The following is a 22,037-nucleotide window of genomic DNA, read 5'->3' as shown; positions in this document are numbered from 1 at the left end:
CTTGTGTAAGATGGTGTCAGAGGTTGCGGAACCGAGCGCGGTATTGACGTTTTTCATTTCAATATGGTTCACCCGCGTGGATTACACTTATATAAAACACAATGGCATATATGTTAATAATAACTACTTTGTGGTAAACATTGTCTCTTGCAACCAAAAAAGGTAGAATAACGTATACCTGATATTTAAATTGATTCAGCAAGTATATGTTCATATTTTATTTGGATGTGCCACTTATTAATAATAAACAATGTGTTTTGTTATTTATCCATAATCTTAAATTAGCGGTAGTGAATTGAAATAATTTTTACACTGAGGGGCCTTTTCACTTTTTGAAAAATTTACAAAAATTACAAATAGTTGTTTCAGATTCGCAAATTTTTGTTTTAGTTATGATATTTGAGAGGAAATAATTATACTGAATATTTAATATGCTCTAAAATACCCATTATATGATTTTTTTGACGATTTGAAAGCCTGAAAATTAGAAAGCGAAACGATTGAATAATTTGAAAAGTTCTGTTGTTGTCGTTATATTTTGGGAAACAACGAGGATTCCTTTATAAGTAAAAACATACGTCCGGTCCGAGCATGAGCACGGATGGTCGAGTGGTCTAAGCGGGAGACTTTGTTCTTCTGGATTCCAGGGGTCAGTGGTTCGAGACCAGTTGAGGGTAACTTTTTTTCCCTTGTTTAATTGTATTCTTATTTTTTACTGGAGATTTTTAGGTCCAATGTTTAAATTTAACAATATGAAGCATGTAATGACAAGCTTCAATGCATGTCAAAATCTGTGATAAAGTCCCTTTAAATTGACGACGTTAATATTGCAAATTTAAGGGAAAAAGCTACATTTGTAATTTTACATCGCTGAATGATCCGACAAAGTTTAAGAATTTTAAATATTTTTATTAAGGTTAAAATGCTGTATACGTTTCTTTTCTTTTTAAAAAAAGATAAAAACCTACTGCAAATTAACGTTGATAATATACATTTTGTTATATTTTCATAATTTGTTTTACAATAAAATATATTGTCCAAACAGACTTACGTAGACAGTGATGTTTACCTGCTCCATATAAAGGTATTGAATTATGCTGTAAACCAGTATAATACAGCATTCATAATTAACTTCAAATTCGTTTTTATGTTTTCGCTGTAAGTACAGACAGCGTTGTATTTGGTAAAAGTTATTATTTAGACTGGTTTTCCGTTAACTTTTAAAAAGCATTTACATAAATAAACATGACCTAACTCTACAATGTTATGCATTGTCATGTAAGAAGACATATGCTTTGTGTAAATATTCGAATATTGATGTAACTTTAATGTGTTACGGTTAAGTATTGTTATTATATAAGGACAAATAAGAATGCGGTTTATTACACAAAACTGCTTTCCAGGACATGTAAAAGCGGCGGCAGATCGGCTTCTATAACACGTGTTACTTTGAATTACGTACAGGTATTGCGCTTATAATTCTGCACGTTCAAATTTAGTTGAAAATGACTATTCACCGGGATCCCAGTGGTATGTTTAATTGTACGATTGTATCACGCTTTTTGTATTTGATTTAATTATGCAGGGAATACAAATTTAATGTAAAAGCTGCCATTAAAAACGCAGTACGTTTTTATCGCAAAAAAAATAATAAAATAATTCATTTCTATTCTGCAATTACGATTTGTTGTCCGTCTACATGTATTTCACTTTGTTGTCGCCCAATGTTCCAATACTGACACCCGCTTTCAAGAAGGGTTCCGAGATCTTCTGCGCATTAGTATATAGGCGCGTGTTTTGAAATTGTCTGATAAACATAAACACGACCTACATTATGTTATTTTGAAAACGCGATACGGTATGCCTTCCATGACTCTTGTTACAATCGCTTCCATATTAATTGTCTCTGAACAGTAATATAGTTAAGGTCCGATTGTAAAGAATTTAAATGTCCGTACGTTAAACCAACACTCCTTGATTTTAATTTTTATTATAATGATTAGTTACGATCGCCGTGTTGTTGAAAATCGGTAATATCACACTATGGGGTAAACAAACAATATCAGGGTTAAAATATTATCATTGGTAAAAGTAAAGGGAAATAAGTCGACATATGATTTTTACCTACTGCCACCCTCACCTTACTGACTAACTGTGCCTAATAAATATAATTCATAAGGGAAAGTTACAAGTTGATAGTACTAGTCAGTTTGAATCAGTTAACGTTAGTTTTACGAGTACGTCAGTTGTCGACCATTGCTTAATAGTACACCATATATTACTAACTGTTGAATTGTTACCGGTTTTAAACAGCTTGGTCTGATTTGGAAAAACGAGATTTTAATCGGCCGTTTTAGCATACGGACTAAATTATTACTGTTTAAAACAAACAAAAAATCCATAAAAGATCACGCAAAAGTAGAATGAAGACGTTTGAGTTATTATCATAAAGGATACATGTTACTAAACATATCGGAGTGTAAATACATTTTCTCGTAGAATTACATGTATAATGTTTTATTGTTAGTACTGTGAGAATGTCAACGATTCTTAAACCTATTAAACACTTTTTTTCACTTTAAAATAAGCTCCGTAGATTTTCTACACACCGTGTATATAAAGGGGTTAATACTTGAAACACACTGAACGTACAGTCGATTCGTTTATCTGGTTATGACTTAATTGTGTCAGTGACCCGTATTCACAGAAAGATTTCGGTGATTATTGATTAAAGCCCCATAAACACGCAAAATCAACGAATATTTCGTAAATCGTAAGTAAGAATTTTCTTACATGTCAACTCTAGATGTGGTATGGTAACATAGATTTAACGAGACACATAATTCTCGTTTTTTATTTCTTGTGTGGCAATATATTCCATGTGAATTTCCCGAATTTCCGGACTTAACAGTGTTATTTACATTTCAAAAGAACGCACATGCAATTCTTGATTCTGATATGACAGCTTTTAGATAAACGCATAAACAGTTTATATGTTATTATGTTTTGAAATTAGTTATCTTTCAACAATTTTTAATTGATGGTAGCTGAACATTAAGGTAACGTTTAAATGGACGATCGGTAAAATAGTTCCTCATTATAAAAACGCGTCACAGGACACTAAAAGAGTGCGTGTAAAAATCTCTGTAAGTAGGACATTCATAATAATATTTGTATAAATGACTACTACCTACGTAAGTATAATATACGTACTGTATACTTTACCTTGGTGTCAGGGGCGTGCTCTTTCGTAGTGGGAACATGCAAAGCTAATATAATGATGAACTACCGTTTATATGCACGTGTTTTGATATTGTATGCATGAAGTAATTGACGATTTGATCGATATATGATTGCAACTTAATACAACTTTGCGTAAAAAAAATGAAAATGGCAGCTAATATAATGATTAACTACCTTTTATGTGCACGTGTTTATACATTGTATGCATTAAGTTATTGACGATTTGATCAATATTTGATTGCAACTTAATAAAATTGTGCGTGAAAAAAAAAGAAAAATGCATAGCCTATATAATGATGCTCTACCTGTTATGTGCACGTGTTTTGACATTGTATGCATTAAGAAATTGACGATTTGATTGCAACTTAATAAAAAATTTGCGTAAAAAGAAGGAACATGCATAGCAAATATTATTATGAACTACCCTTTATGTGCCCCAATACGAAATGTATGTTAAGTACAGTTCTAAATTTAGAACGTCCTCAACGATAAGGTATGTAAGTTGTGTACCCGTCCATTCAATAACGTTTTAGTGATCGACAGTGATTTAAATTTGATAATTGTGGCGACATTTAACAGCGGAATTGTTGGCGATATTGTAGTCGTGTAGTGATATTTACACAATTATCGATGCAGATTTTTTACCTATATTTTCAGAACAGGTATGCATTTTATGTTTGTTCTTTTTTGTCATTCTTGATTGAAATTAACCGTTTTTATAAATCAAGATATTACACGGAAAGTTTATTGCAACTGTTTTGTATATAGAAATCCAAGTTTATAGCCACTCACGACATGATCACATGACTTATATAATTTACGTTAGTAAAAATTAAGCAAGTGTTCATTTTAAATGGAAAACTGCGAACAGATGCCGCTTTGTTCGGGATGTAACATCACGCTGGTAATGCGGATACTTCGATAACAGATGATACTTCGATAACAGAGAATAACAAAAGCCACGCGCGAGAGATACGTTCCTCAGTTTTTTTCAACAGTTATGTCCTTAAGATTAATTTTTGGGACAAGGCACATGGTCGAAGTGCTAATGGTGTATCCCTTTGTATTGGAGAGAAAACAAATCAAGGTAAAATGGTAGATCTGTGCCCCAAAAATAGAAAGTTCGGTCGAAAAACAGCATAAACGAGGTGAACAGTAAACATTTCAACACATTAAAACTACTTGGAAATATAGCAAGACATTGTTTGCAATTCCAGCATGTGTAGTAATCAATGTACTTCAAATACTGAAATTTCGATAGTATTCAATGAAATATAAACGAAGATAGAGCATCTTTAATGGGTGGTATTCATGTAGTTGCGGATACTTTTATTCCTGATATAGGACACTTCGGATAACAGAGACTCTCAACAAATTGGGCAATCTGATAACCGAGTTTAATCTTTTACCTGAAATGAATTTATGTAAATTATGGCTTTTCGTACCAAAATTTTGAAGTGCGAATCCATTTGAATTGTCAAGCGCATTGGGAATCTATGCATAACGTAAATACATAAACATGTGAAATATAACCAATGGCGTTGTTTGTTTAAAAAAATGGATATTTTTTTGTATAAAATCCATCGTTCTTCCACGAATTTCTATCTTCGCAAGTTGAAGTACTGTACCATTAATCGACCAAACAATGTTTCGTGTCTAAAAACTAAATGAACAGAACATAAATGCAAAAAAGCTGAAGAACTCGCCGCTCGCGCGTGGCTTTTGTTGTTCTCTGTTATCGAAGTGCCATCTGTTATCCAAGTATCCGCATACCCGGCGTGAACATGCGATGTTCACAATATAGAACTAAAACTATTTGTGCAAATAATTCAAATTTTGCCTTGATATAGTTGTGGACATTTTATACAATCCTTTAAGTTCAAAGGGGGAACATTTTTCAAGCACATAATAAAACCAGATGGATTCTCGTTACAATTATTAAAATCGGTTTAAAAGTGTTTTAACTAAGACTGTTAACACAAACATGTTCAATGTACAAGAGCTGTTAACGCGCATAATCTAAATACAAAGTGACGCACATGAAAACAAATCAGTGCTTTGAAAGTGATTACAAGTATAATTGTAGGAACAATACATGCAATGCAGCTATGACTAAGATCTAAGCAAGCAAGTGAAGAGTATGAGACGGAAATCAAGTGAATTTCGAAAATGAGTTAGGCGATAATATTCTGAACTAAACTCAGATACATGTCAATGGAAGAATTTCATAATTATTTCAGTTATTTAGCTGACATTCGAATTAATTTGATCATAGGCCAAAACAGATTCTATGTACGCCGACATAGGCAATCCTATATCAACGAAGGAAATAATAATTATCATGACATGTTATAATTAATAACGCGCATGACAATATAAATATGTATGAATAATTTACAGATATACGCAGATATACATCCGGAGTTATCAAACCAAATACAAAATATTTGCGCCATTTCAGACCCAAATAACCATAGAGGAATTACTAAAATAAGTTGTTATGAAAAATTGTTTACAAACATATCAAATGAGCTTCTCAAAAAGATTCAGAAATTTTAACGGATGCAAAACTCGGCTTTAAACCAAAGTGTAGCACAGTCGATGCATTATTAAATGTATGGCCTTATTGAAATGAATGTGCACTATTAAGATAAACTATTTGTTGCTGTTATGACTACCCTTCAGATTGAATGTCAGCAGATAATTCCGTGAAATTTGTAAAATTTCAAATATCATTGAACTTGGTACGAGTAGTTTATAAATAATCCCGATTCATTATTTTTTATGTGTATAGCATGTTATCTCACCTATGTTATGGTCGTTATCTATCCGCACATCCGCGATGCGAATATTGGTATCTTTAAACAACTCGAAAAGGTAGTCTAAAATAGATTCCTAACCGGGTCTCAAGTTGTTAAACGTTTCAATACATGGGCCGAAAACAAGATCGATATCGCTTACATATCAAGCAATTTCGATGTAATCTTCTAAATGTCCCGTTCGCGTGTTCGTGCATGCAGTTAAAAATTACCTTTCATTCGGTTTGATAAAAAGTTACATCAAGTTAAATACTTTGATAAATATGTTCAGCATACAAGTAAAAACCTAGGAATTTTCAATTGCAATATATACAACACATAAATACATTGATCGCAAACAATATTATCAATTTTTTATCAAGTTGAAGCCAAAAATGCAATCTATATTATGATAACTTCTGTGACACCTTTTCTATTAAATCGTAACGGATATGTATAAACTAAGAAGATAGTTCACGAAATTCATTACAGATGAACACCTCACACATAGAAATTAATTTTGTTAGTGGCCTTGATTGTGGCTTCCGCCACCAAACATTCTTCAAAGTTTAAATAAGAATTAAATTCTAAGAGTTTACTTTCAGGCTACAAATCCCTTACTACAAATACCTTTATTGAATGTTCCTTTTACATCATTAAAAACTGAACATAGACCTGATTGATCAATATATGGCGTCTTCATCAAGTCCTTAGAATGAAAAATGCATATATCCTACAAACTGTAGGATAATTTTTCACTTATAAAATATTTCCTCATTATTTCTATTATACAATTGGATTACAAAAGATTGTACCGATATTTTCTCATCCACATTTTGTTTACAAACTAGAGCTATCTTTTAAGCGATACATACCATGAAATGCGACATTCGACACTCCTATACAGAGTACAGTATTTGGATATTTAAAAAATGCCATACATGCTGGCTTTATTACTGTCATTAAACTAATGGTTTACGGGGCTTTTCAATACCTGAGTTTCATATAAAGTCATCATAAGTATTTGTTACATCTCTCAGATTTCAAACGGTTTGCTAAATATTAAATAATTACTCTTGATCATCGTATCAGTTTCACATTTATGTTCATAATAAATACGACATGGTAGATGCTTTAAAGATCGATTGCAGTACCATTAATAATATGTTTCATCGTTATAAATGTGAATCATGATGTCATGTGAAAACTCGGTTACTTTAAATGATAAATAACGTCTTTTGAAATAAACTATTTACGTCTACTTAACTCTGAACATCATTTAAATGCATAACTAATAAAACAAATAACATTCATAATACAAAAAGTTCAGCGTTTAGTTAAAAATGAGTTTTCACCAAAAACAGTAAATGCATGCCTTAAAAAACTGTATAGGATAATATTGTTTTTTATAATCAGTATTTGGCAGTAACCCTGGAAGGGATATATAGAAAAAACTGTCCTAAGACAGAATACTTACATTGACGGGGTTTTGGGCCATGTTATAGTAAGGCTTTTTTAAATCCAAAATCGAAATAATAAATAGTTGTTTCACACTAGAGTTCAGTCTAACTTTAATGCAATATTGTATTGAAATACGAAACAACCGAGTGTATACAATTAAGGGGTTAATATGTTGTTTTTAACAATGTTATTTCTAATTTTGATAATAATATCATTGTTTTTCAACTGTCTATACATAGTACATACGACTCTTATGGTTAACTCAGTCGTTATAACAGACATGCTCACATGCATCCGCGTATTATCATTTAAATCATTGTGTTATCTACGCGATCAGCATCAAGGCTTAAGAATGTTCAGTATTATCAAATGTCTCTATAGCTATTTACATCATTTAGCGTGTCATTTTATTCAAAGTGTTTGTCCATTTATCGGGAGAGAAGCGAAATATAAATATACACTATATAAAGAAGTATCATACGTTTGCAGATAACATATCACTGCCTTTAATAAAATATTCGTTTAAAATACAATCACAACCATATGGTTCATCTCGCTTAAAATGTGTTCTTGCATGTATAACTTCTTCAATAGTTATAAGAGCGTCATGTATTGGAAATGCAGAATTTTTAAAGTTAACAGCATAATTGAAACACAAATTGTCTGCTTCAGTAATACACAAATCATACATAGTAATACTTAGGATTCCAAAAAAATGTGTAAATTCTTCAAGCGATATTTTATTTTTTAATGGCGCCATCTTAATAATTAAAAAATCCCTTGGCTTAAGCTTTCTTTTCTGGTCAATCTCAATCATGTGTTTCCAATATGTATCTTCTTGCTTATAAAGACCTTATAATATATCTTACTTGTACATACATGTTCTCTGTGTATCATTTTTACTCAGGTTTAAAGTACGTAAACCGGCGTAGTACACATATCGTGCAGTATCGTACTCGTTATTTAACCAGTCTACATGTTTATACAGACATTAACATTTGAACTGTTGTTATAAAAATACATATGTTAGAAATAACGGGTCTTCAACACTACGAATGGTTTTAATAAAACCATTAAAAACGCCATTAATTGTAAATCTCTATGATACGTATATATTAAAACCAACAGAATAACTACAGGTAACTTATTAAAAATACGTTAACAAAGTTTCCCCGTAAAGCAGTGTTACATTCACATTTGACATCGGTGTAAGACTGATATTTATACGTGATATTATTACATTATAACGAAAATGTAACGGAGCGTGGCCATTTAACTCGTTAAAATCATGCACGGTAAAATCTCATATACATGAAAGCTGCATTCGTTACTCAACACCAAGTCAATGACAAATTTAACGATAGTAGACTAAACTGTTTGCTTACCCAGTATGTTCAGAGTATTGTCTATATATTTTTAATATCAAGTGTTATACTGCAAAAAAGAGAAGTGTTAATAAATCTAGTACAACGCGCATAATCTGGTTGGATCAGATTCGTGACGAATTTCGACAAAAATAATCTCAAATTTACACGTGTTTAACAGTCTTATCTAATATATCGATGGTAATAAAGTTTGCGGTATTTTTGTTACGTGGTGAGATTTTCAAAAGTACTCAGCAAATCTGGTAAATCTTTATTGCTTAGACTGTTAAAAAATTGAAATCGTCCTTTGAAAGAGAAGAGTCGTTTGATATCGAGTGCCGGCAAGCAAAATCCGCCTATTTCAAAGCTCTAGGAATAAAAGCAGGTTAGTAAGAGATAGACTGATAATGATCCAAAAGAAAACAATATACAAACGTACTTTTAAATTGAAACGTAGGCAATATAAAAACAAAAATGTTAAAGAAATCGTAAGTCTTAGACACTCAAAGCCTAAATAGTTTTGGAAGCTTTTCGTTGTCCGTTGATGATTTGTATAATATTTTGCCTCACTCCAGAGCGATTTAAAAGTCGTTAATAATACCATAGCGGAACAATATTGCTATGTGTATAATTTTGACACTGGTGACGGAGGGTTTGAAGAGCGCGATTTTTTAATTATGAAAGACGAAGAAGAGTAGGCAGTTCATCGGTTCGAACGCAATAAATCGACTATTTGATAAACGAACGTGTCATCGACGGTTTTGATATACTATGACAATATATGTAAAACATATTTAATGCTATATCAAAGTCAGGTTATTTCCCATTTGATTGGTCTTAAGGATTCTTTCTTAGTGCCTGTTTTTAATAAGATTTACCCGGACGACTTGCGTAATTATAGGGGGATAACTATGTTGAGATGCCTCTCGACACATACGATGGAAAGAAATGACAATTAAGCTTCCGAAATGGCCGTTCAACTTGTAACGCTATATTTGTTCGTAATGATATTAAAATATCGTGAATTATAATGGACGAGTGTACTGTTGTTCTTTCGACATGAAACATGCTGTCTAAGAAAATGTAATTCATACTCGGATTTCTTTAATTGTGCAATTCGGCTGAAAAAAATGAGAGGTATTATCGCCGATACTGTTTTATTTATTTTCAGAAAAATTTGAAATAATTTTAGAAAAAACATCAATTCTGGTCTGTCATATGATGACTTTATATGTATATTTATGCTTTTAGCTTATGATATTGTTATATTCGGCAAGTCTGTAACTGTAAAACCAAGGTAATTATATTAAAAATATGAGTACCGTCCCTTTTGACGCATTCGTGGCTGTGACATTAAACTATATAAATTAAATAATTAAATTGATCTTTTACAAGTTCATCAAATGTATTGCACAGTCTGTCATTAAGGTTACCATCAACAACAACAAAAACTCATGTCAAAAATATTTTATTTGGTTTTCTAAACTTTCAAATATATTTTCATTAAATGTTGTATATACTGCAAAATCATGTTCCCATATATACGAGACACAATAAAAAAACACATCTGATCTATTTTAACTTGTGCGATCATGTTTTTCCAAAAAACTTATATCATAATGAATTTCTTGTTTTCTATTCGTAATACCATCAGCTAATTCCTTTACCCCATGACTCTGGATACTCATGAGTAAAGAATATACGGTTGAATAATGTTTTCAGAAAGGGAATGATAATATCCATATTAGACTTAACCATTTCTGGTGTAAGTTCATCTAGTCCAGGGGTCTTATTTTTGTTTTGCGCATTTACTGCAAAATGCATTTCTAACTCGGATATATTTTTGCGTCTATGGATAAAAGTACATATTAATGTCATCATTACTTTAATTACTTTATTTTTATACACACAAATATGACCATACACTCCAGTTACGATGCTTTGATTATTTTACGGAATCGATCGAATTGGAAAAGCTTGGACTTTTATGTTTATGTCCACGCAATATATATTGAAGGAGTTTCGATCAACCAAGGTAATAAATGACCCGTAAATAATAAAGTTCGTAAAATTCTATTTTAAGTAGGTGATTCAATTGAGAATTATTAATTGATGATAGAAGTGTCAAATGGATATATGAGTTAACATTTGTACACCCTCTTTACTGCGTGAAAGACTTCACAAACATGTACTTGGATTATGCTACCAACAAGTATTATACTTCTATTATCTACCATGAAAGTGTCTGTGATTAGTCGAAGTAATCGAATAAATCATATCATTATCCATTTAGATTCTTTAGGAAACATGGCAAGATTGCTTTATTTAACATACATACATAATTTTAATTAGTTCACTTTGCTGTTACATATTTAAATTTAAGCCATGTAGTATAAAAGTTAACTGAAATGGACAACACTTTTTACAGATTGGTAAAATGTATGTTTATTGCACATGGAAACACAATATCTTTAGTTGTTATTGCAACCGTTGATATGGGTTTTCATTTAAAGCCACTTTCAAGTTTAAGTTTTGGTAACGAGGCAATGGTGTTGACGATGACAGCAGCAAGAAGTTAGTTGGAAAACTCAGAATAGTCTCAATACAGGAGTTGAAAATATATTTTACATACAATTCTCTTTTGTGTGAGTAGTCTTCTTATTTGGTGATTGCATTTCGGAAGCCTCGTAGGTTAGGACGAGGTAGTCTTAAAACATGTTGTTGAGCATTTATACTATAATTGTATTTGTCAAATATGTCATGTGTATTGTACTATATAGTTTCTTTCTATAGAAAGTCGCAAAATGCAAGCGAACACAATCAGAGTGTAAAACAATCAGGTATTGGTGTTAATGAGTATCTAAATGTCATTTTTTTGTTTTGGGATGTAAGAAGGAATTGTTCAATACGAGTTCGTCGAATTTTTAATTGTCGTCACAGATGTTGTATGCGTCTTTGTGAATGTCGCTATAGCAATGGTCATAATAATCTTTTTCAAAACCGTATTTAACGTCATTGTCGACGAAGTCTTTGTTCTCGTCGGCCTCATCGGCGGCATTGTCTTGGAAATGTTAAACGTTCAAACTATACGCAATTAGATTTGAAAACATGGCACGCTTAGGAACGTTCCTACGCAAAACTGTTTTGCATAAAAATGATAATGCATTGCAATGTTTTTTTCGTAAATTGTTATCTCATTCAGTCAATAAAATTCATAAAATGATGTTTGAAACCGGTTTAAATTGATAAAATTATACCAAGAACGTTTTAGTTAAAGCATGACCTTTGTTTACTAAATATATAACATATGTTTTGTTTATTCTTTATAAAAAATCTTATAGCACGGAAGTTGTCTATTTCAACTTTAATCTGTCAAAAGACTAGTCGTGATTCACCATGCTGAAGTGTGCACATGTACACAATTAAGGTGTGCCAGAAAAAACAACAATATTCGAGCATTAACATAGCAAAACATTATTGTTAACGGTGACATGTAAAGCCGAACCATTCCCACAATCCATCAGATTGTTTCTATGCAGTAAAATCCTCTAAGTGCATTATTACATGTGCTAGGTGGAGTTGCCGTTCCTTGCGAATTTCAGATGGTTGTGTTACATTATGATATGATTACGCACTCGTAAACCCTCTGTCTTCTTAATATACGTTACTTCATTGTGCGGTACGTCACTTAAGCGAGACACAAAACCACCAAAAATTTGGAAAATGTGGACCTGGTATTGATATTCTTAACTCCTTTTTAGATATTGTTAATTTAATATAAACGAAAACAAAGGACACCATTCTATTGAATATATTCAGGGACGATGTAAAAATTGTAATTAGGTGTTTCCCAAGAAACACAAATGACAACAGAACCATATAAAGTGACATGTATATATATAGACATGCAGTTCCACAAAACTATATATCTTCTATAAAAAGGTACATGATGTTCATTTGTCACGAAAATATGTACTTAAAGGCCCGGTCACACCGGTCATTTTATCCGTTCGTGTCCGTTCTTATCCGTTTAATGTCCGTTTCATATCCGGTGAATCCGCTTTTTGTTTGGCGACTTCCGGTGACATCCGTTTTTTTCCGTTGGGAAGTTTTGAGCATGTTCACAATTTTCCACCGGATATAACGGACAGCGACCTCCGTTTAATGTGCGGTCTTCATAAGTTAGTTTACGGTTTGTTCGGAACTAGTGCGTTACACCTCCTGTACGTATACGGATTATGTCCGTTAATGTCCGGTTGTCCTGGTCCATCACTGGATAACTACCGGACTAATACCATACTTGAAACGGATAAACCGCACCGTTCCGGACACCTAACGCATGTTCAACAGATAATAACACCGAGGTAACGGACGAGAAACGGACAAAAATAATTGTATCCGTCCGATCTTATCCGTTTAATGTCTGTTTCATATCCGATAATTCCGCTCCTTGTTCGGCGATGTTGGGAAAACGTTTTGTCCGGTACTAATGCGTTACTCTGCCGTTTTATCCGGTTGAAGCCCGTTACTTGCACGGTAATATCCGTTAGCCGACCGTTAATTATCTGGTACATATCCGTTAAACGAACGTTTTTTTCCGTTACATCACCGATACTGCGGTCATTGTGTGTTTCCTACGCTTCACACACCGATTGCGAGAGTCTTGAGCGGCAGAGCAGGTAAACTTTATCACCGGATAACCAAAATATGCATACTTTGTCTGTTTTCTCTCCGTTACATATTCGTTAGTCGGTCTGACTGGGCCTTAAGCGGTTCTCTTGACACAATTGCCGATTGTACAATATAACAACGAATGACCATATCCGCTAACTTTACTGTTATAATTATATATGACAGAGGTCGATATAAATTCATGTAGCATCATTTCGATAAACAAATCATGTCGACAGCTTTACAATCAAATTGATATTTTCGACAACTTGTCATACATTCAAACTTATATTAAGTATTACCACCCTACCTTAAACTTACAAAGTTAAGTTCGTTTTTTCCACTGAACCGTGCGGTTTGTAAATAAATACGTCATGAGCAAAATCAAACACCCATTAAACCTCCCGAAAAATAATCAATCATGTTAAAATAATGTTTTCACATTTTTACAAAAGGAACAATTAATTCATAACAAACATTTTAAAGTAAATACCTTGCAAAAAATTCCCAAAGTGTGTTGTTTAATCTAGTAAAAAATATTTGTCAGCGGGTACAAACTAAAGAGAGAGCGTATGTAAAATGTGTGAACGTCAGGTAGGTCATGTTCCCTGTCACTAATGTGATGGGAGGCTGTACAATCAGAGCCATTGCCTGCTTTTTGACAATATAGTTAATCATACACAATAACGTACAAACTACATAACCGTTTAGTTCCAGAAAACTAAATTCATGGTTTTTACGCATGAATTCAAAAGTCAATGTGAGAAATCGCCGAATACTGATAAATCACCGGATGCTTAATATGCCTTTCAACATTTTTGACCCGGCATTCGTCGCTTTTATTGCGTTTTGAAAATTGTTCTTCACCGGCATAATAAGTATGCGAATATATAGCGCGTAGAAGATGAAGATTACTTTTTAATAAAGCAAAGTATTGTGATTGTTCAACCAGGCCATACAATTATTTTTAAAGAAGCTAACTCACACGTCCAGCCAGAATCTATTTTTGTATTTCACGTTTTTCTCGGCAGGTTTAAGGCTTAATGTAAGGTTAGTAACCACTCCATAGTCACAAAACGCTACTTCAATGCAATGCCAAAATACAAACTAAAATTACGCCATCTTATATATTGTACGGTATCAAAATGCGCGTACGTATAGAAATGGTCGAATCAAATTAATAATTGAAACAAAAGATGACAAACCGTATTATTTTTAATGTTTTATTGACATACTGGCTTAGAAGATTTTGAATAATAAGTTTACTTATCTCTGATCTGTCACGGAAGTCATCTTCACCAACTACAATATATAGTCGTTTGCAGTTGTACACATGTATTTTGGGTAATTATGCAATAATACTGACACACTTGTCAAATGGGTCATTGTTATAAAATTCAGACCTGGAAATAAGTATTTTTAGGTCCTGGATGATATAATGAAATTCCGCTTAATGCGTGTATACTCAATCACATTCGTGTAATGAGCTAACGTAATCGATTGTAATTCGCATATGTATTCGTTTATCTTAAAGGATACTAGCATAAGCAAATATTCGTTTCATATTTATTTCGTTTTTTTAAGCGTACATTTTTTTGGCAGACGACCACGGGGCACAACTTTAATAAATTGAGAAGAAATGGCACTCAGTTGCATGAGCAGCAAATCATCACTTAAATGATGCCCTTATATTAATGCAAGTGGCATTCATTTATTATGCTGCTGACATCCTAAGAAAACAGTAAATATTAAAGAATAAGCAATTACATATACGATGATACGTACCACAGCGTTTACACAGCACTAATCAGTATGTTTTATGTATTTGTGCCGTTATATGAGGAATTCGATGGAACATTAAAAAAGTTTTGTGATAACTCTTGTATGAAGAAGGAATTTTGCAAGATTTAATGAATCGCCTCGTCTTTCATAAAATACTAGCGAACCCATATGGCAGTTAACAGATGTGTGTGTATGTGTTGTGAATTTCTGTTAACTACCAGGCATAATTAATTTACATTGCATCCGTCGTGGACGATATATCAATGGCAAGTTATGTAAAGGAAGATTAAGTAAGAGGGTTACTTATACCTAAATTTAAATGAGCACTATTTTAAACAAAATAGGAACCTGGGTGATTGAATACACACACACGTTACGAAAAGTATGCATAGTAAATAGGTTTCTTATGCAAAATACATCTTCTATATCGACGACTTTCCGCAAAACAAAATATAAGTAGTTCTTATAAGAGGAAACATTTTCGAGAAACGACTGCGTGTTGAGTAAAAGGTTTGGAAATTTTCTAAAGGTCTGAAGCGCATTAACACATTGTACATTATACTCCCCGTTTCTGATATTTTTCTCAAGAAAGTAACTGCATTTAATGAAATTCGCTTGAGTGCCACCCATGGATCAAATTTTGCGAACACAATTTGAATATAGTCAACAGTTTCTGCGTTTTTCAATAAAATAGTTTTCACGCTGTTATATGTTCATGTAATGAATATCGGACACTCCCAATAACTGCATTTTAAATAAACTAATGGTTATGAGTAACACTTGTAAAATGTTTAAGAAATAAAATTGGTATTCAACAAAGTTATTTGTTTTTAAGTTGTATCAGTTTATTATCAATATACCTCAAGCACAATAGCATACATATTTGTCAATTTCAAAACCGGGCATGGGAATTGAAAAATTATAACTTACATTAGTTTTGTATATATATGTTAAATTCCAAAAGAGTTTGCATTTATATTTGTATATGTAATGGTAGCATAATACAATAAGCATGCCATGATCGTTATCGGTTACATACACTGAGGAAACATGCATTTGGCAAGTTTACAAATTACAAATGCTCTACAATTATTCGGTTGAAGAACGTCCTTCCTAATACCATACACCAATACAGTTTAGGAAGTATATAACAAGCGTATAAATTTCCCCAAGCTCTCCCCCACAAACTTACAAAGCATCTATTGTAACATAATTTTTTCTGCTTTACAGGGTGACCCTTAAGAGGCAACAATGGATGCAGCTACCCAAGCATTCGGTAATCAATACACAAGTAAGAGAATCCATTCACCCATAGTTTTATAAACATGTGTTCAAAAAGTTTTCTCTCTGGATTTCGTATTTATATAACTGTTTTCAGAATGAATCGAGCGCTTTTAACGCGAATGTAGCTCTGTTGGTCTTGTTGAATGCTGTTCTGATATGGCATTTATGCATATGAGCATTCACCCGCATGTGGATTCATAACGAGACTGTGTTCACAGTTCTTGAACTTAAAAGTTTTAGAATACCTGTTTATGAAAATAATAGCCCGATAAAAAAGGAAACAGTTTCGCAAAGCCATCCCGGATTTAAAAAAAACGCGCCATATATTTCAAACGATGCCAAAAGCCCTAACAATAGAACACTGACAAAACTTCTCATTCGTTTTAGCCTTTTTGATCCGAGCAGAAACTATGCATACATTAACATTTACAGTGCGGTATATGCTAAGAAAATGTGTTAACCACACTTCACGGTCACAATATGGAAATGCATGCAAGATATTCAAATGTAAATACGCTCCTTAATATTTGTGAAAACTGTCGAAGATGAACGATGGTGTAATGTTTTTAACATGACTTATTAAAGGTATTGATGGTTGTTTATATTTTATCGGAAAAAAACGACATCATATTAAGATAAGAACATATCCGGAATACAAATTTAACATTAGTATGAAGAGTACCAGGTCAAATGCTTGGTTAGTTTATATAGTTATCCGAGACGCATCCTGTAAGTCGCCTATGCTCATTACTGCTTTAGAGGCTAACATAGAGTGGATAAGGGAGGTAAAGCATTTAACATATATTAAACGTAAAGCGTTCAAAGTCATCTTTATTTATACTTAATGTGTAGATATCTATTTACAACATCAGTAACTGCTATTTATTTTCATTTCGTTTCGAGGACTATTATGATACATGTGAACATACAACAATATTTAAATCGGAATTTTATACAAAAGATCGTAAACGGAGTATCTAGTGTCGCTTAAGGTAGCGCACCTATAAGGGACACCTTTCCAAATATAATCTAATGTATTATTTTATCAATCAGCATCATTTCAATGAACTACATGCAATGTTTCAGGTAAGCTTTCCATGCGTAAAAAATATACTGATTTTTTTTCAAAACCAGCCCCACGCTCGGCTTTTGTCCAGTTTATTTGCCCCCCTGGGTTATATGAAAGTTCCAAAATTCATCCAGATTTCCAAATATGGACATGCAGTTGGTGTGAACAGATGCAGTAAAGGTGTTTTAAATTTGAACACGATGAAATAAGTATTATTATACATATATTTATTTTGTATTACTATTTATCTATAGAAGAGCGCCATGAAATGTAAGTGGTTTCAGCCAAGTAGAAATTGGGTTGGTTAAAAACAAAGTGTTATAAAATTCAAAATAGTATCATTTAAATAATATTTTGATCTTAGTTGTTATAGATACACTATACACAGCAAAAATACCAAGACATATACATATTTACCGTTTAAGTTTTGAATTAAAAATAAAAATGCAACATGCATGATTCGTATTATCAGCAATAAATCACCCAAAGCTTGGTTTATACAGGTAGTTATTGCGATTGTTGTGTTATTGCAGGAAAACCGGACAACTATTTTATAATAAACATAGCTTATATGCTATATTTAATAAAATTACGTTAGAAAAGAAATGAAACGCGTCGAAAAAAGTATGCGTTGTCGACAGGAAAGATCCAAAAAGAATTCTAGTATATCGCCTTAATCACTCGGCCACGACAAGTTCATATTAGTACCTGCTTAAATTAGATATCCATAAGTAAACAGGTAAAAAGGCTCTTCAATCTTTGAAGAAATCGCGGGAAATCATTACAGATGCGCTACCTTAACAGCGACTATATTAGGAATGATGTATTCATTTTTGTCTAGTATTTTAACACTAAGCATTACACACATATATATCCTGTATCAGTGAAGCAGGTAAGGTCGACAATTTACAAAAAAAAGTTGAACAATTCAATAGTATTCCATCATCTATCTGTATGCTATTTTCTTCTGTTATTTTTATTTCAAATTTTTCGCAATATGGTTACAAATGTTTATATTATAAATATTTGAACTCTTCCATTTGAATATGATAACATTTTATTTTTTGGACTTTGTGCGTACTAAGTTGCATAATACGGTCAAAATGTCCTGTTAGCTATTAATTATGAAAATTTTAAAACTCAAGTTAAAACGCGTTTAAGCAACCTTTTTAAAACAAAATATGTTTGTGTTCGGGTTATTTACGACTAATCAATTAATTCTTAATATAAAACTTTTGGATGATTAACGCCGTCAAAAATAGTATGTTTCCTTCTATATTCCATGCGTTGCTGAATAGTCGCGTTTGACTGTCGTCGGCGATATTTTGTAATTCAAATTAAAAAAAAATTAATTATTATTGCTCAATATCAATAATGTACTGAGATTCATATTAAGAATTGCGTATCAATGATTTTACAGTGTATATATAATGTATTCTCTATATGTACATCTGATACAAAACATAAAATTTAAATAAACAAACCGTACGCGTAGATTTAAAAATATTTTTAAAATTACGTCTTGTATAAATAAATTTGGACTTAATACGTTTCGTTTCTTCTTAACGCTTGCTTTTATTCATTCAAACTGATCTTGCTATCAAAATAGAACACACACAATCTTTCTACATCATTCTTTGATACAAGTACAATGCAATGCATGTGTATACACTTTTTTTTACAGTATATACGCATTTTTTAAGTTTTATTTTTATACAACTTGTACATACTAGTTAAGTTAATATTTTCACAAACGATCAGACCAAAGAGAGCATAATGGAAAATTAAAAACAAATATAATGATGACTTTCTGTTGCATTTATTGATTGATAAGTTTTTATTTCAGATAATACGAAGCCAGAAAAACACGCTCGTGCTCTATGCGATTACCAGGCAAAGGAAGAATACGATATATCGTTTGAGAAGGGGGATGTCTTGATTTTATTGAAGGGGTCGACTGAACAGTGAGTTCTGATACATTGTTCGATTGCTCGATATAAACCATAAATGTATTTAATAGTTATTCAGTTGTACACTTAATATTTGAACCCTAACAAAAGTTCTCAGAGAATGCATCCATTGAATCTATTGTTATTGTTCGTTCTTTGTTACACAATTAATGTATTGTAAACATGTTTCTTATTAAAGCAAACGCACAGTATTTGAAATGGACTCGTGTTTGAGAAAAAAGTATTTCATGATATTGTATTTTAGCTTAAGCGCAGAGTGGTTGTATGCTCGTCATATGAACCCCAAAACCAAAGAAACGAAGATTGAAGGATACGTTCCTCGACAACACATGCGACTGGAAGAGCCATTGAAAACGCTCGCGTATGTGTTTTATAAAATCTAAATTTGAGCATAGTCAAAATACTTGGAATGTGTTAAAGAAATATTTCTGTGATTAATTATATAGTTAAATTGCACTTTAAACCAACTTATCAAAATTCCCATACTTACACATGATAATAGAAAAACAACAACAACACGCAAACAAATATTCTTCTTTTCTCTGCTTTTTTAACAGAGGTTATGAAGGCCACATTTCAAAGTTTGATGCGGAACAAAGATTGCTTAGGTGCGCAGTAGGCGCATACTTGATACGGGAAAAGCCGCCTTTAGGTATAACAAGCGTATCATACACTTTTTCATGGTATGCAAATTCGGTACGTTAGTTTGTTTATACCGAGTTGTGTCTAAGCAATGACTTACCAAAAACAAGTGACAAGGTAGCGGCCCCATCAGGTGTATTTTGTGTCTGTATGTGGTATGAGCGTTCACTTGATTTATGTTTAACTGTTTTGAAATCGTCTAATTGTCAAGAAAGCACCATTTTCTGTATTAAGGATACTTGCCTTCCGGTGGTGGAGAAACTTGACTTTTTTGAATATTTGTTAGTTCCAGAACAAATAAAGAATAATATACAGTTTGCATGGGTTAGCAAACTCGTATAATTTATGTCGGAACTTTACGTTTGAGTTGAAAGAAAAAAGACACAGAAGAGTGATTAATATTTCAAAATACATACCTTTGTTGTTAGGAGTTACTTGCAATAAAATTGCATGTACAGACATTGAACATTAGAAAACATGATAAATGCATTCGATATAACATGTCAAAAAATAAAGTTAATTAAATTAAAATTGTAAACACTGTTAACGTTATAATAATGTGATACTTACATAACATAGAGCGAATACCATTTAAGAACATATTATGTGGTGCTTTTTATAAGACATGTCCCGTTTTTAAATATTTCTTTAAAATTTGATGACTTTTGATTACTTCAGGAAAATATGTTCTTTCCATTCATGACTTCGATCATTCTAAAGATAGACCAAACTATGTAAAAAATTTGATTATTCGCCATGGAGACAACGACAACGTTTACATTGAGGAACATCGCCGATTCAAATCAATTGCAGAGCTGGTTGATACTTATACAAGTATGTAATGCATAACACGATCGTATTCAACCCAACTCATTATTATGAATTTAAATCTGCATATGTTTACTGCAATAAGTCATATAATTAACAAGTCTGCTATATCCGTTTTGTCGATCGGTTAATAGTCGTGAATGGCACATGTATGTATCTTAAATATAAGAATCATTAAGAATCATAAAGAAAACATGTGGGTTGGTAAATGTTACATACCGAGTGTTTCTATTGGGTTGGTTAAGTTCAAAACAGACAACTTACCACGAGTCAGAAACACATAATACCCATAAAAGGACATGTAAGTTATCGGTTGTAAATCCACCAATTGTTCGTTCACCATGAATTGAAGTTTTCTTAAATTCGCAACTATAACCGTATAACAGGATATAAGTGACCAATATTTTTCAATAAAATTTTGTCTTTTACATATCTATCATGCTAATTTTTGCTATAGAATCTCTATATTGATCACCGTTACTACTTTTAAAGGGGAATTATAAATGGTTTATATCATTTCTAGTTGAAGTTGGCAGGTTATGTCAGCAACCATTGTTTCCTTGTCGTAAAGAGATGGGTGGTCAAGACACATGTTTGGATGAACATTACCCCAGTCTACCAGACTACACCATTTTACCGAATGACTTTAACGGTATGTAAATATTGTGTCCATATTACGACCGCGAGTTTAACAAACATATTTAAAATATAAGTAAATCAAGTCAAGGATAGTGCCGGGCATTGCACCATCGTTAATTAATGTATCACGAAAATATAATATAATATATGCTGCAATAAACAAATTTTTAATTAATTTTACAAAATGGACATCTTTATAAAATAGTTTCAGTTTGCATGAGTAAAATGCTGACATTAACAAAGCATATGTTCGCTTTAATATTTGGTCCAGGTAATATACTACCAT

General features: G+C 32.3%; 1 protein-coding gene across 3 annotated transcripts in view; it reads left to right on the top strand.

Annotated features, from left to right (window-relative positions):
• Positions 1-3,744: 3,744 nt before the first annotated feature.
• LOC127835361 (uncharacterized) overlaps positions 3,745-22,037 on the top strand; it is a 56,237-nt gene continuing 37,944 nt past the window's right edge. Inside the window, exons 1-7 of one of the 3 annotated variants that reach the window (XR_008028481.1) lie at positions 3,745-3,905; positions 16,550-16,610; positions 19,519-19,636; positions 19,887-20,003; positions 20,200-20,294; positions 20,963-21,118; positions 21,642-21,764. The gene's annotated coding sequence lies outside the window, so the exon portion shown is untranslated. Of the gene's footprint in view, positions 3,906-16,549; positions 16,611-19,518; positions 19,637-19,886; positions 20,004-20,199; positions 20,295-20,962; positions 21,119-21,635; positions 21,765-22,037 lie in introns of all 3 variants that reach the window. The other 2 variants (XR_008028480.1, XR_008028482.1) reach the window with 2 other exon arrangements.

Source organism: Dreissena polymorpha, chromosome 6 (assembly GCF_020536995.1).
Source record: "Dreissena polymorpha isolate Duluth1 chromosome 6, UMN_Dpol_1.0, whole genome shotgun sequence".
In the NCBI taxonomy this organism is placed as follows: Eukaryota; Metazoa; Mollusca; class Bivalvia; order Myida; family Dreissenidae; genus Dreissena; species Dreissena polymorpha.
This window is presented reverse-complemented; position numbering and strand designations above follow the sequence as displayed.